This window comes from Taudactylus pleione, unplaced genomic scaffold, assembly GCF_031769625.1.
Source record: "Taudactylus pleione unplaced genomic scaffold, aTauple2 ptg000086l, whole genome shotgun sequence".
In the NCBI taxonomy this organism is placed as follows: domain Eukaryota; kingdom Metazoa; phylum Chordata; class Amphibia; order Anura; family Myobatrachidae; genus Taudactylus; species Taudactylus pleione.
The window spans coordinates 702643-715885 of record NW_028284488.1 but is presented as its reverse complement, the minus strand read 5'-3'; the positions used below and the strand labels follow the sequence as shown (position 1 = coordinate 715885).

General features: G+C 40.8%; 1 protein-coding gene across 2 annotated transcripts in view; it reads left to right on the top strand.

The window, feature by feature from the left end:
- LEP (leptin) overlaps window positions 1–13243 on the top strand; it is a 61900-nt gene that overhangs the window by 33872 nt on the left and 14785 nt on the right. Inside the window, exon 1 of one of the 2 annotated variants that reach the window (XM_088468855.1) lies at window positions 5909–5961. The exons of the other annotated variant lie outside the window; for it this stretch is intronic. The gene's annotated coding sequence lies outside the window, so the exon portion shown is untranslated. Of the gene's footprint in view, window positions 1–5908; window positions 5962–13243 lie in introns of those variants that run through there. 2 annotated transcript variants of the gene reach the window in all.

The window sequence follows — 13243 nt, the reverse complement described above, 5'->3', positions numbered from 1 at the left end:
AGGGAGTGTTAGGATTAGGGTGCGGGGAGGGGAAGGTAAGGTTTAGGCACTAGGGGGGAGGTTAAGTTTAGGCACCGGGGAGGGGGTGATAGATTCAGAGTGCGGGGAGGTTAGGCTTAGGAACTAGGGGGGGGAGTTACGGTTAGGCACTGGGGAGGGAGGGTAAGGGTTAGGGTAGGGAATGGGAGAATACTTACCATGCGTTCCTATGAGTGTCTGGATTCTGGCTGTCGGGATGCCACTGTCGGTATTCTGATCAGCGCCATCCCAACAGCTGGGATTTCATACCAAACCGTTAAATGTATCTGCTAACTCGGAACTATATACATTTTTTCTTTACGTAAGTATTGTTATTTTGTTATAATATGATATATTGGCATATATACCAATATAAATGAAGCTATTACTTTATTACTTTTGTTCATAGTCAATAAAGATGCATGTTCAGTACTTACTATAGTCCCAGCAGGCTGCACATAGATGCAGTGGTTTCTGAATAGCCTTAGAGTGACTAAGCACTAAAAATATTCAGTTTTCCACACTAATGAATAAATAAAATGATTATGCTGTTGAGTCTCCTTATACACACGTGCCTCACACCACAGGAATGTAGCAGAGTATATTGTAGTAGGTAATAGATTGTGAGCTCTTCAGTGTTACATCCCATAGATAGGACAATAAAACTAATACAATATTGTATAAACTTCCAGTAACACAATTACAAAGGTTATGTTTCTATGTAGACAATGATGAATAATGATTTATTGTGCACTAAATGATCTTAATCCAGGATGTGCACAAATTATCCTAATTCCATCAGGTATTTGTCACCAGACCAACCTTGAGTGCAATGCTGATTCATAATGAATTGTGCCCTACTTATGCACAATGAATTACTCTACTACTTCTGGTCATTTTGTTCTGTAGATTGGTACATCAGAAAAAAGTTTTTAATGCATTTAAAATATGTTTGAATTAGAAACCATAACTTATGTTTGGAGTTTGGCTCCAGGACAGGGTTACGAAGGGGTAATGTAGATAGGGAAATATGTAATTTGTGTCAGACAAAGAAGGGAGATACAGTTGGACAGAAAGTAGATGACATATGATTAGAAAGCAATGACATGTGAATGGCACGTGGATGAGGTCACCGCTTTTTGGAGAAAGTGAATCAATAGTACAGGGACGTGAAAGAAGCCTACTGTTGGTGAAATGGTAAACTCAACAGTAGTGATTTACTTAAAAGTGATTTAGAGTACAATAATAAGGGGTCTATTTACTAAGCAGTGTTAGGAGAGAGTAAAAAGTGATAAGAAATTGATAAGGTGCCAGCCAATCAGCCCTCAACTGTCATTTTTCAAACACAGCCTGTGAGATGACAGTTGGGAGCTGATTGGCTGGCACCTAATCACTTTCTTATCACTTTTAACTCTGTCTCCTAACACTGCTTAGTAAATAGACCCCTCAGTAAAATGTTATTAGCAAAAGATGCACTTACTTCATTAAAAGTACTTATTGTATTACACTGTACACTAATGTCTTAGATTTGTACAGGCAGCAGCTGATTTACTTGTGCCAATTTCTTACACTGCCAGCAGGAAATAACTCCGATCCGCTGCAGACAATGTATTATAGATCAGATGTTTCATTTATGACTCACAATAGAACGGCAAATCTTTTTTGCAAGTCCCTTTACTGCCAATGATATTTGACTCTGCGATTTGTTAGGCGGATGAGATGGGACAATGAATGCTGCTGAGTAGCAGGCGCTCAGTTGTCTGGCTTTCCAGGAAGTCCTTCTTAAAACAGAGGTTACAGTAAGATCCCTAATAATAACTGTCAGTATTATCCAACCCTCACTACAATTCACAGACATGTGCTCAACTCATGTAGTAAATACAGTTAAAATAAACATTTTAATAACTTGTGTGTGAGACCAAAATTCATGTATACTTAATTACTTTTGCAGAACAATATACCCCTACAAAGCAATTATTATAAACCTAGTGAGTGGAAGGTGAATTATTATTTGGCTTACACATTATAGCTGAGAACTAACCATGAATATTCATGTGCTGTAGAGTAAAATGATAAAAGGCATTTTATAATAAGTACAAAACCCTCCTCCAGGACATATTGTTAGTGCTGATCTGTTAGGATGCTTCAAAGCTGTCTCATAAATTAAAAAATAAAGGAATATGTTCCATTTTTAATATGTGTTTGACGATAGACCTCACTTTGTTGTAGAAAATAATACTGTAGATGATACAGAATGAGCTATCAGCAACTCTAGAACATTAAATAACATACTACAGTATTCATGCCTAGACTGTTTTAGTTTGTATGAATCATACGATAAGACAGGATGTATAACTAGTGGCAGAGTCATTTTCTCTATAGGAAGAAAAAAATGAAAGATGATCTTTAATTGTATAGTAAATTATATTTATACAGTATATTATATTTATACAGTATTAACATATGTAATGCAAATTGAATAAGCATTAAAAAAGGAACATGAAAAAAAAATTAAACCTTCTGCTTACTAAAATTCATTAACTAAAAAAGGGGTTTGAAGTTTGGACAAAAGATGTGAATGGCAGTTTTGTAAAAGTATCCAAGAATTCAAAGTGGATTTTAATGTATGTTCTACCTCACACATAAAGGATATGACCAGGGCCAGCGTGATGCAGCCCACGAGGTAAGCATTGCAGGGAGGCACCGGGCTGGAGTGGCGGCCTCCCTACTGCTTGCTTTATGGGCGCATTTACCATTTACCTGCACACGCTGTGCCCAGTGTTGGACTGAAGCATGAAGGGCCCAGCAGAGAATGCAGTGGCAGGGGCCCAAGCTTAGAGGGTGTGGCCAGCCACCTGAGAGGGACTTGGTCATTCCATTAGAGAGTACATGCAAACAACAGCATCTCTTTACAAAGGAGAGAACAGGGATGTGTCAGGACCACCCACTTTGATTGGCAGGAGGGATAATCTTAGTGTAGTTTCCATAGAAACAAACCCAGCACTCAATTTGATCCATGATCCTGCTCCATCAAGTTACTGACCCCTAGAAGATGGACTGGGGCCCTCAGGCAGTAGGGCCCATCAGGGATTTCCCCAGTACACCTGTCGGCCAGTCCAACCCTAGCTGCGCCTGTCAAACTGTATAACAGGCAGGCTGAGGTAGCCAGCACAGCAGTGTCATGAGCGGGCCTGGCAGGCATAGGCAAAACTAAGGGGTGGTTCGAGGGTGGACCAGACAACCCATTAGCCAAATTGCCAGCCTGTCTGAATTTAAATGTAATTACTGTATATCCGCGACTGCCCGGTCAGGAACTGATTTATTTGTCAGGCATTGCCCGCCGCTGAGCGGAAGGGCAATGCCTAGCACCGGCCCTGGGATTGGCCACCATCTGGTAACTTGATATGCATGCGTTTTATTTTGCTTCAATACCACCTTAACTAATTTCTTTTTTTTTTGTATAAGGCAGAAACCTAGGCATATGTTTAATGTAAATAAACATTTATGGGAACATGTACCACATTTACCCGAAAATCAGAATCTGCATTGTAACATACAATACAATAAGTTACAATGTAATGCAGTGCACACTCCTCCTAACTTATTAAACACTCTTGAAAGTGAAGATAACAATTACTGTACAAATATTAAACAAACCAAAGGTTATTGGTATTAGTAACAGAGCAGCAGATTTCAGTCAGTTTTCCTTTCAAAGATCTCATTCAATCATATGGTTCTACTGTGCGAGTCAACTGAATGTGAAACTTTAATCTCTAAGGGGTTTATATATATCTAAAACTATTTCTGCCCTTAAGAGCAGAAACAGCTATTTCCACTTGTTTAAAGTAGACCTGGGTACAGCCCTTATTTAGCAAGGCTATCGGAGATTTCTCCTGCTTTCTAAATAGCATCCACCCTCATAGTTTTCTTCAGGGTCGTCAATGCTTTGGTTATTTACCAAGCTCGAAAAAGCTTAGATGATAATGGCATTATCCTAATTTCCTCTATGGGGACAGGGCTTTTCTGATCTTGGAGCTGTTCCCAATGCCCATCACAGGGTTTTCGCAGCCAAAATCTGCTTAATTGTCACTTTATTTTTTACCCATTACCAGGATGGGCTCTTATTGCAACACATGTACTGTACTGACAACTGCCTGTGATAAATTGCCCTGAATAATATTCCAAATCGCCAAATATTACACAAAATTTACAACAACAAAATTACAGCGCTAGAAATATATACTGATAAAATGAGGTATATTTTATAATGAATGAATGAAAAAATTAGTAAATAAAAACATGTGCATTGAATTCAATCATGAATTAAATTAAAATAAAAACATCATCCGATCCACCATAATAACTAATCCATAGGTGCTTAATGGCATGTGATAGTCCAATATTATTGGTTCCCAAATGCTGTTTAATCCAAGCCAGATAATTACCAAGTCCAATGTCCAATGTAAATATGGGGTCCTAATTAGCAATGCTGGCAAGCTTTCGCATGAGTCCGGTCCCCTGGTCACAGGTATGGCGATGGGCTGGTACAGCCAATTTAGGCACGTGGATGAATCATGCAGCTGGCACTCCTTGGTTAAAAAAAGGTGGTAAAGGATCGGTTGTGACATCCTTTACCTGCCAGCATTGCTAATTAGGACCTCATATTTACATTGGACTTGGTAGTTATCTGGCTTGGTTTAAACAGCATTTGGGAACCAATAATATTGGACTATCACATGCCATTAAGCACCTATGGATTAGTTATTATGGTGGATCGGATGATGTTTTTATTTTAATTTAATTCATGATTGAATTCAATGCACATGTTTTTATTTACTAATTTTTTCATTCATTCATTATTAAATATACCTCATTTTATCAGTATATATTTCTAGCGCTGTAATTTTGTTGTTGTATATTCTTCCTTTTTGAGGTCTGACTAACCTCTGTGTACAGCTGCTCCCTGTCAGCGCTCCTTCAGTATTTACTGTGGTTGTTGATTACACAAAACTTAATAAATAGGACCCAATGCCTGCAAAGCATGGATACTAGTGTTGTGGCTGCAAGTAAGGAGTTGGGGGAGATATATCAAACCTAAGGGGTGGAGAAGTAAACAAGCATCAGGACTGAGGAATTTTTAGTACCCGGACTGGAGTTTTGAATGTGAGCTGGTTTGGAGGCTATGGGAAGAAAGCTAGGTGGCTTGTTTAAGTTCCTTTGCATGGAGTAAGGACTGAAGAGAAGAGCAGGTCCTAGATAAGAAATAACGAGGTGTGAGTCCTAGGAGATAATATAAGGTAACCAGGCTGGAACCGGTATAGCATATGGTATCTGGGCTGGATCTGGTGTAGCAATAAGTAACTGGCCTAGAAACGGTATAGCATATGGTAACCAGGCTGTAACCAGTGTAGCAATAGGCAGCTAGGCTGGGACTGGTATAGCAATAGGTAACCGGGCTGGGACTGGTATAGCAATAGGTAACCGGGAAGGAACTGGCAACGCAACTGGTAACCGATGAGTTGAAGCTGAGAAGGAAAACTTGTATTTGGGATTTGACAGAGAGCACTACAGGGTGTGCTAGGAAGCACTTGCTGAGAGGAACAGGTTGTATTTAGTAGTTGAGCAGTGTGAACTGCAGGTGGTGCTAGGGAGTACTTGCTGAGTAGACCAGGTTGTATTTAGTAATTGAGCAGTGTGAACTGCAGGTGATGTTGGTGAACACTTGATAGGCTGTAGCGGAGGTTTTTTTCATAGCTGGTTGCAGGCTGGAAGTAGCAATGTGATAATTGCTCTGGTATTCACATTGGAACTGCAGGTGCTTTGCAGAATGAAGCTGTGGGTGCTTGTAGTGTGGAAACTACAAGAGATTTCAAGTTGGAGCTGCAATGCTTTGCAGAATGGAGCTGTGGATGCTTGTAGTGTGGAAACTACACAGGATTGCAGGTTGGAGCTGTAGTGCTTTTGTAGAATGTTGTGGATCCTTGTAGTGTGTAAAAAGATTGAATATTTGCAGATACAGGAGCCAGGAGTAGCTAGGAAACAAGCTTCTGAGACAGAAACTCCAAGAAGACTAGCTGAACTGGCCAAGCAAAGGTGCCTGAGAGGTTTATGTAGGGCACTCTGCACCAGCATTGGACACTGGAGTATTGTGAGAAGAAAGTTTCTGTGAATGGCTGCAATGGTGTCAGCGGAAATCCTGAGATGACTGGTCAGTGAAGACATGCCAACCAGTGAATCGGAAACACCAAGGGGTCTATTTACTAAGCAGTGTTAGGAGAAGTAAAAAGAGAAGAGTGAAACGTGATAAGGTGCCAGCCAATCAGTTCCCAACTGTCATTTTTTAAACACAACCTGTAAGATGGCAGTTAGGAGCTGATTGGCTGGCACTTATCACTTTTCACTTCTCCTAACACTGATTAGTAAATAGACCCCTAAATGAGGTAAGAGGATTTAATATCCGGGGGTGTGACATGGAAAAGTTGGCCATTGCACCCGATCAGTTTACTGTATACAGTATCTATAATGTTATAGAACTTTCTTGGTAATTGCTAGCTAAAAGCTAATTGGTTGCTATTGGAAACTTTCCTACTTCACCGCTTTTCAATTCTTTAGACGTTTAGATACATTTCCCCCTTTAGTGAACTTCAGCAAAGCCCATTAGTTAGCCTCTGAGAGTTTGTTTCACTAGTTTGAATGGCTGTAGTACATTTTGTCTATAGAAGGTACAAAGAGGTACGAGGACCCTGCTTGAAAGCTTACAATCTGTAGGGAAATAGGCATTATATCCATGAGGATAAGTGCCATATATTGCATATTGGCCCAGCCAGAATGCAGATAATCAATAAGGAAAAGAACGACCATACAGTATTAGGAAGTTAGTGACAGATGTACTCATAAGACAGAAAAACAAGAGAAAAGCAGATGACAATTAGGGTCATGAGGAAGAATGAAGAGAAAAGAGGAAGATATAAGAGACACTGTAAATAGAGACAGGTCAGTGACATTTAAAGAATGTACAATATAACATGAGCAGATAGGATAATACACATCCAATAGCAGAAAAAGAAGTAAAAGAAGAATCACTGGCCTGTGACAGGGAGAAACTGTTTATATTTATGAATTCATTTCATGAAAATGAGTGAGTCATTTAGTCACGGTTCCCACTCCAAGTAACATGCGGATTCCACTGAGCACCTCCCAGGAGTCTGCCTAGCACTGAACTTGTTTGAGATTATTTAGAGCAAATCCAGATATAGGGGTTACTAAGCCTTGGAGAGTGATAAAGTGGAGCGTGATAAAGTACCAACCAAACAGCTCCTAATTGTTATTTTTTAAACACTGGGTCTAATTCAGAGATGTACGCAAATCCGATGGTTTCCATACATCACCTATGGTGTAATATCTGCACATGTGCAGATGGCGCACTGTGTATGTGCAGATATCTTTACTGGTTGGGATGCAGCAATGTCAGCAATGCGGTCAAATCCCTGAAAATGCAGTTTTCGGGGGTTGTACCACATTTCTCATAAGCACCAAGCCTCGGAATGCATCGCTTGGATGCGATGGGTAACGCCATGTTCAGATGCACGCGTTTCATTCTGTGCATAGTCATACATACAATGTCACTAGATGGACTTCTGGGTTATAGACCCGGAAGCCCCTCACTCGCAAAGGACAGCTCTTACCGAGAGCGCTGTCCTTTGTAATTTTATTCATGCATATCGGCGTAAATAACACCCGCATGCATGCGAAGAGTGGGGAGATGCATCACATACAAACTGCCATGCATCATGCATCCCACCCTCTGTGGAATCGCACACAGTGTTCCCGAGCTGCAGCATGATTAACATGCTGCATTCCTTTTGGGGGCATGGGCGGGGGTGTGACGACCAGTTTTCTCAAAAATGGAAACGTGTCAGCCTAGTTTTGGGAGGCATGCCGAGGCCAGTGTCTGCGTCTTCCAACTCAGCTTTACTGGTCCCAGCAGTATGATAACACAGGACCATCCTGAGATACCTGAGGTGTCTATTTACACAATATACCTTGTGCGGCATTAGCAATATTACGTCACAGCGGCTGCGTACAAAGTTGCAGCGGCTGTGCAATACCGCCCATCTCTGAATCAGGCCCCTTTTACAAGCTATTAAAACAAACTTTCTCCATATTACAGACTATAATACTTATGCTATATTTCATCTGTAACCTGGAAACAAATGAAAAGGGACAGTCATTCAATTTGATGGAGTCCACAGAGCTGACCAATCCGGGGATCAGTGTAGAAGCTAATTTGGGAGAGTAAATGTCAGAACTTGACTTGAAATGTACAGATTTGTGGCTCTATGTTAATTTAATTTCCAGGCCACTTGTTCCCTATTTGAATGGGGTAGTAAAGCAGGAGGACAATAAGATTTGATGGGGGTGATTCAATTGTTAGCACTGGTGGCTATCAGTGCTGGACACCCAACACAGCAATTCAATTCCCCTTTACAGTTGGATGGGGCATGTTCCCATCGCAGTGTAACTATACAGCTGCCCTGTATTTGTGTGCTACATGCAAAGCTAGGCAGTATTTTTCCTGCATGCATAAGAACATAAGATAACATAATGCATTTGTACTCCTTGAACTGCAACACGATTTGTCTAGCTGCAAATTTGCACCCTTTGGAGATGTACTAAGCCTTGGAAAGTGATAAAGTGAAGAGAGATAAAGTACCAACCAATATGCTCCTAACTGTCATGTTACAGGCTGTGAGTCTGATTCAGAGGTGCACACAGTGACCGATGTTTTCGGTCTGCGCACACATCCGAGTCACACTGTGCATGCCTTCCGATGGTTACCGCTGGGAGATACAGTACAATTTTAGATGCAGGAACTGAAGATGGCGTTTCTGGGAGGTAACTTGGGGTGGCTAGCCGAAGGCAGGCATGTCGTTGACAGCAACTGCGTCTAAATAGTAAATACACAGTTGCACTGACATAGGACACCTTGTTCAGATGGTGAAATTGCACCTGCCATATGGCTGGTACAAGTTTCCATGTTGCAACCGATGATGCCCTGATGATGCATCTAAATGCACAAAGCAACTGGCGCTGCTGCCAGACGGCATGTCAGTATGCTCAGATGCGGTTGCGGAAAAACACAGGACTGCATCTGCTTGCACCTCTGAATCAGGCCCATTATGTCTCCTCACTGTTTATGAACAATGTACTGTATGTCATAATTGAGGCTAAACTAAGCATTTTAGAAGAATAACTCAATTTTAAATGAATAAATGTTATAGTAGGTTGGATTTTGTTATTTTCAGCCAGCGTATTTTTCCAGACCATCTGCCAACCCACAAATTGGACACAGATTGCTTTTATAGAGCTGTTTCCAAAGTCCATGACGTGAATTTATAGGACAACAATTGACCCACTTTGTGTACCTTCATTTTTTTCTCATCTATTCCATCACTCATATTATATTTCACAATTGGAGTCCCTTTGTTTTCTTAATTTTATATTTGGGCATCATTACTCCCCCAGGATGAAATATTGTATTTAACAATGAATGAAATTCCATATAAATTTTGTGTGTTTCTCTGGGAGGCGTTGAAGGTGATCATGAGGGGACACGCTATGATTTGCAAGAAATAAAAGACACCAACATGCAATACCATTAGCTGCGCAAATCGCTAGAGGAGACATTCTGAAACTGATAAACATAAGTAGACTGTGTCCCCCCATCCCATATAATTTTGTCTCCCCCCCTATAACTCTGCAACAGCAACCTGTATTTGTGTTACCCCCCCACACTTATCTGGATCTTCTCTTTGCTCCTCCATAAGGCAGTGGTGGTGGCAGACTCCTCACACACTGTTCTTCAGTGCGCATGACGTCATGTTTCTCAGCCAGCACCCTGCCCCCATCACCTTCCTCAGCCAGCCCCCATCACTTTCCTCCACCAGCCCCCATCACCTTCCTCAGCCAGCCCACCTCACCTATCTCAGCCAGCTCCATTACCTTCCACAGCCAGCCCCCATCACCTTCCTCAGTCAGCCCCTCAACTCTGCAGCCAGCCTCAGCATGGATGGAGATGATGTGCAGTGACATAACCTTCAATGTGACCTATGATGACATGCCATTGCATCACCGATTGCCCGAGCTGCAACCGAGCCTGCAAGAGCCCAGTACAGTGTGCACTGTGCATGCACTGCATGCAGCGGGAGCAAGGAGAGAAGGGAGGAGGCATGCTGCTACCTCCAAATTGTGGCACTACACCCCCTATGAGGTGGTACCCTCATTCAGCTGCACTGGTTGAATGGCCCAGGAGCTGGCCCTGCGGAGCCCCTCAAATCCGGCGCCCGGGCACATGCCACCCTAGAACCCCCCATTGCCTTCTAGTTGTGGGTTTTAACAACACCAAGACACCTTTTCCTATCACAAGTACAACATGATATGGACTACATATGTTAAACATTAATACAACAGTTTGGGAAACATGGCTTTGGCTAGTATGTCAAAGAACACCGTTAAAATAGAAAATTATATAGTTGCAATTAGGGACACAAGAACAGAAGGGCTTCAGGCTTATATCCTGATTCTATGCCAAGAGAGACATAATGGAAATTCAGGGCTACGTGCTTTACACTTTAACTCCGTACTCAAAGTCCATGGGATGTGACAAAGAGCCCTGGGCTTTCAGCCCAGTGCTGGTTGTCCTTGGGGAGTGGAAACTTCATTATATGAGGTTGTCCTACACTTCACTAGGAATTCCAGGCTTCAACTGACCAGTTTGGGACTGGTTGTCATTATGGAAGGTGGACCCCACGCTGAGTGTTCTCCTGCTATAGCATCAACCTCCCCGGATGGCTCAGACTAGTGCACATAAATATCACAGACAAGTTGGCATGGCAACCTTTCCCTCCACCACTGGAAACACAAAGGCTTTACCTTATTTGCCTGACAAAATGTCTGGAAAACCATATACATTCACTTGAGCCATGGAGACATAGGATTTCCTACTTCCCTACCCTATGGCATACTTGCAAGTTTAACATTACTTAACAGGAATATTTGGATCCCCCTCTGATCTATTGGGAACAGGAAGACTGCATCAAAATATGAATGGTAATGGTGCAATGGTTAGAACATTTCCCATCTCTATCAATAGAATATTTGTAGTGGACAGTATGCTCTAGATCTGAACACTGATTCTATTAAAAAGACCATTTAGTAAGTTATGTACCATATTGCCCAGAATGATCAATTTTGAATGTCTGTCCAAAAGAGGGAAGAGGCCCATAGTGCTATAGTTTATAAAGCCAACGCCAATCATGAAGTCTCCTGACACCTCCCATTTCTCGCTTTATCTGTTTCATATGGGCTGGCTATATGCTACCATAGACATAGAGAAAAAATCCCCAAAATGTTAGTATTATGTGACAGTTTCATTAATATTCTAACCCAGATGGCTAATCAAAAGACATTTGACTGTTTGAGGCATGACATGTGGTATGAAATCAGTTACCTTGCTCTTTAATTCCAATTTTATAAACTATGTGAGAGTTTAGCAGTAATCTCTCTCACTATTACATTGGTCGAGTTGTATTTTCAAAATGGGAAAACCTCTGGATGAGAGTTTAAATTGTGAGTTTTTTTTGTGTCTGAAAACATGCGAGTCTGTATGTTCTCCGACTCTATTACATTGGCCCAGTTTAAAAAGTGTGAGAGTTTATATTTTCTAAACTCTCACCCTATTACATTTGGCCCATAATGTCATTATGAAGTTACGACTGTAAATTATATTATTTAAGGTGACATATCATGCTTTTTATGAAAAGATACTCTCACCTAGTTGACTTTGAATGCTTATATCACGTTTGTTTGTTAGTGATGCAATCCTCTACAAATAATAAAAATACATTTGAAATAACTGCTTTAATATGTAAAAAAATATTCTGAATAGCGGCTGTCTCACCACACAAAGAAAACAAAGAAGTAGACAGTTCTGCCACATGTGAATACTTATGACTGGAGAGGCAGAACAGGGGAGAGAAGGGGCAAAACACACTCAGTGTCTGCATAATTGACACTGAAGTAGGCTTGGTAACAAATGCATGTGATCACCTGTACAAAGCCGTATTTGCTCTGGGTGCTGGAGGGCTGGCGCTAAGACATGCAGTGATGATGATGATCAGTAACAGTAGCTACTTCTGATTGGATGTCTGCGTGCAGCTTTGCAATTCCATCCCAAGCTGATTCACCCCAATAGTTCATTGATGTGGTTGCTTTGTTATATGATGTTATAATGATTCACATTATTTAATTGATATTTCTATTTGGACTGCAGCATAGTAGGATATATTTGTATTTATATTTAATTATATTTTATATAAATGAAATGTAACACTGTCCAGATACTATTCTCTTCTTTCCGTTGTTATGTACTGTATATAGTATATTTTCTATTGAAACTGAGAAGCAATAAGCCTTCTTTCTCCATGCTGCACTCTTGTTCCTTGTGTAAACCTGGAAAGTTGTTAAACACCACTGGGATTAATGGAATCATAAGTATAGTAACCAGCATCATTACAATACATTGTTCATTTGTCTGTCTACAAAGTGCTATAAAACCATGTCTATATAACTGACTGGAAAATGCACATTTACTGTAAATATTTTTAAGAGATTGCTTTGGTGATGCTTGTTTCTAGTAATTAATTAAGGCAAGCTCATGAAACTATTGAGTAACATAAAAAGAACTGTAATAAGTGTTACTTAATAAATCAAAGAAATTTAGTAAATTTTGTAATTAAAGTAATTTAGTGAAGAACAATTAGAAAATGTTATTTACTACAATCTAAAATTAGAAATTACTCTTTATAATATTGAAGCAAAATCAAGGCTAAAATATTGTGCCAATTTAGATGCATGAGTTAAGGCAGGTATCCACTTGCCGATTAAAATGAGCGATTGAACGATAACGATATTGTATTCATTTAGTCGCTCATTAATCGTGCACAAATCGGGCATGAAAATGTCAGTAACGACCAGCGATGCTCGCTCCCGCTGGTCGTTTCCGACATCAATCATCGCCTAAACATGTTGGTCAATCTGCCGCTAACGACAGATTGGCCATGCAGTGGCGTAACTAGGGTATTTGGAGCCCAGGGCAAATTTTCAAATGGAGCCCCCCCCCATGTATGTGCGCACCGAAGGCGCGTGCGTCAAAAAATGGGCGTGG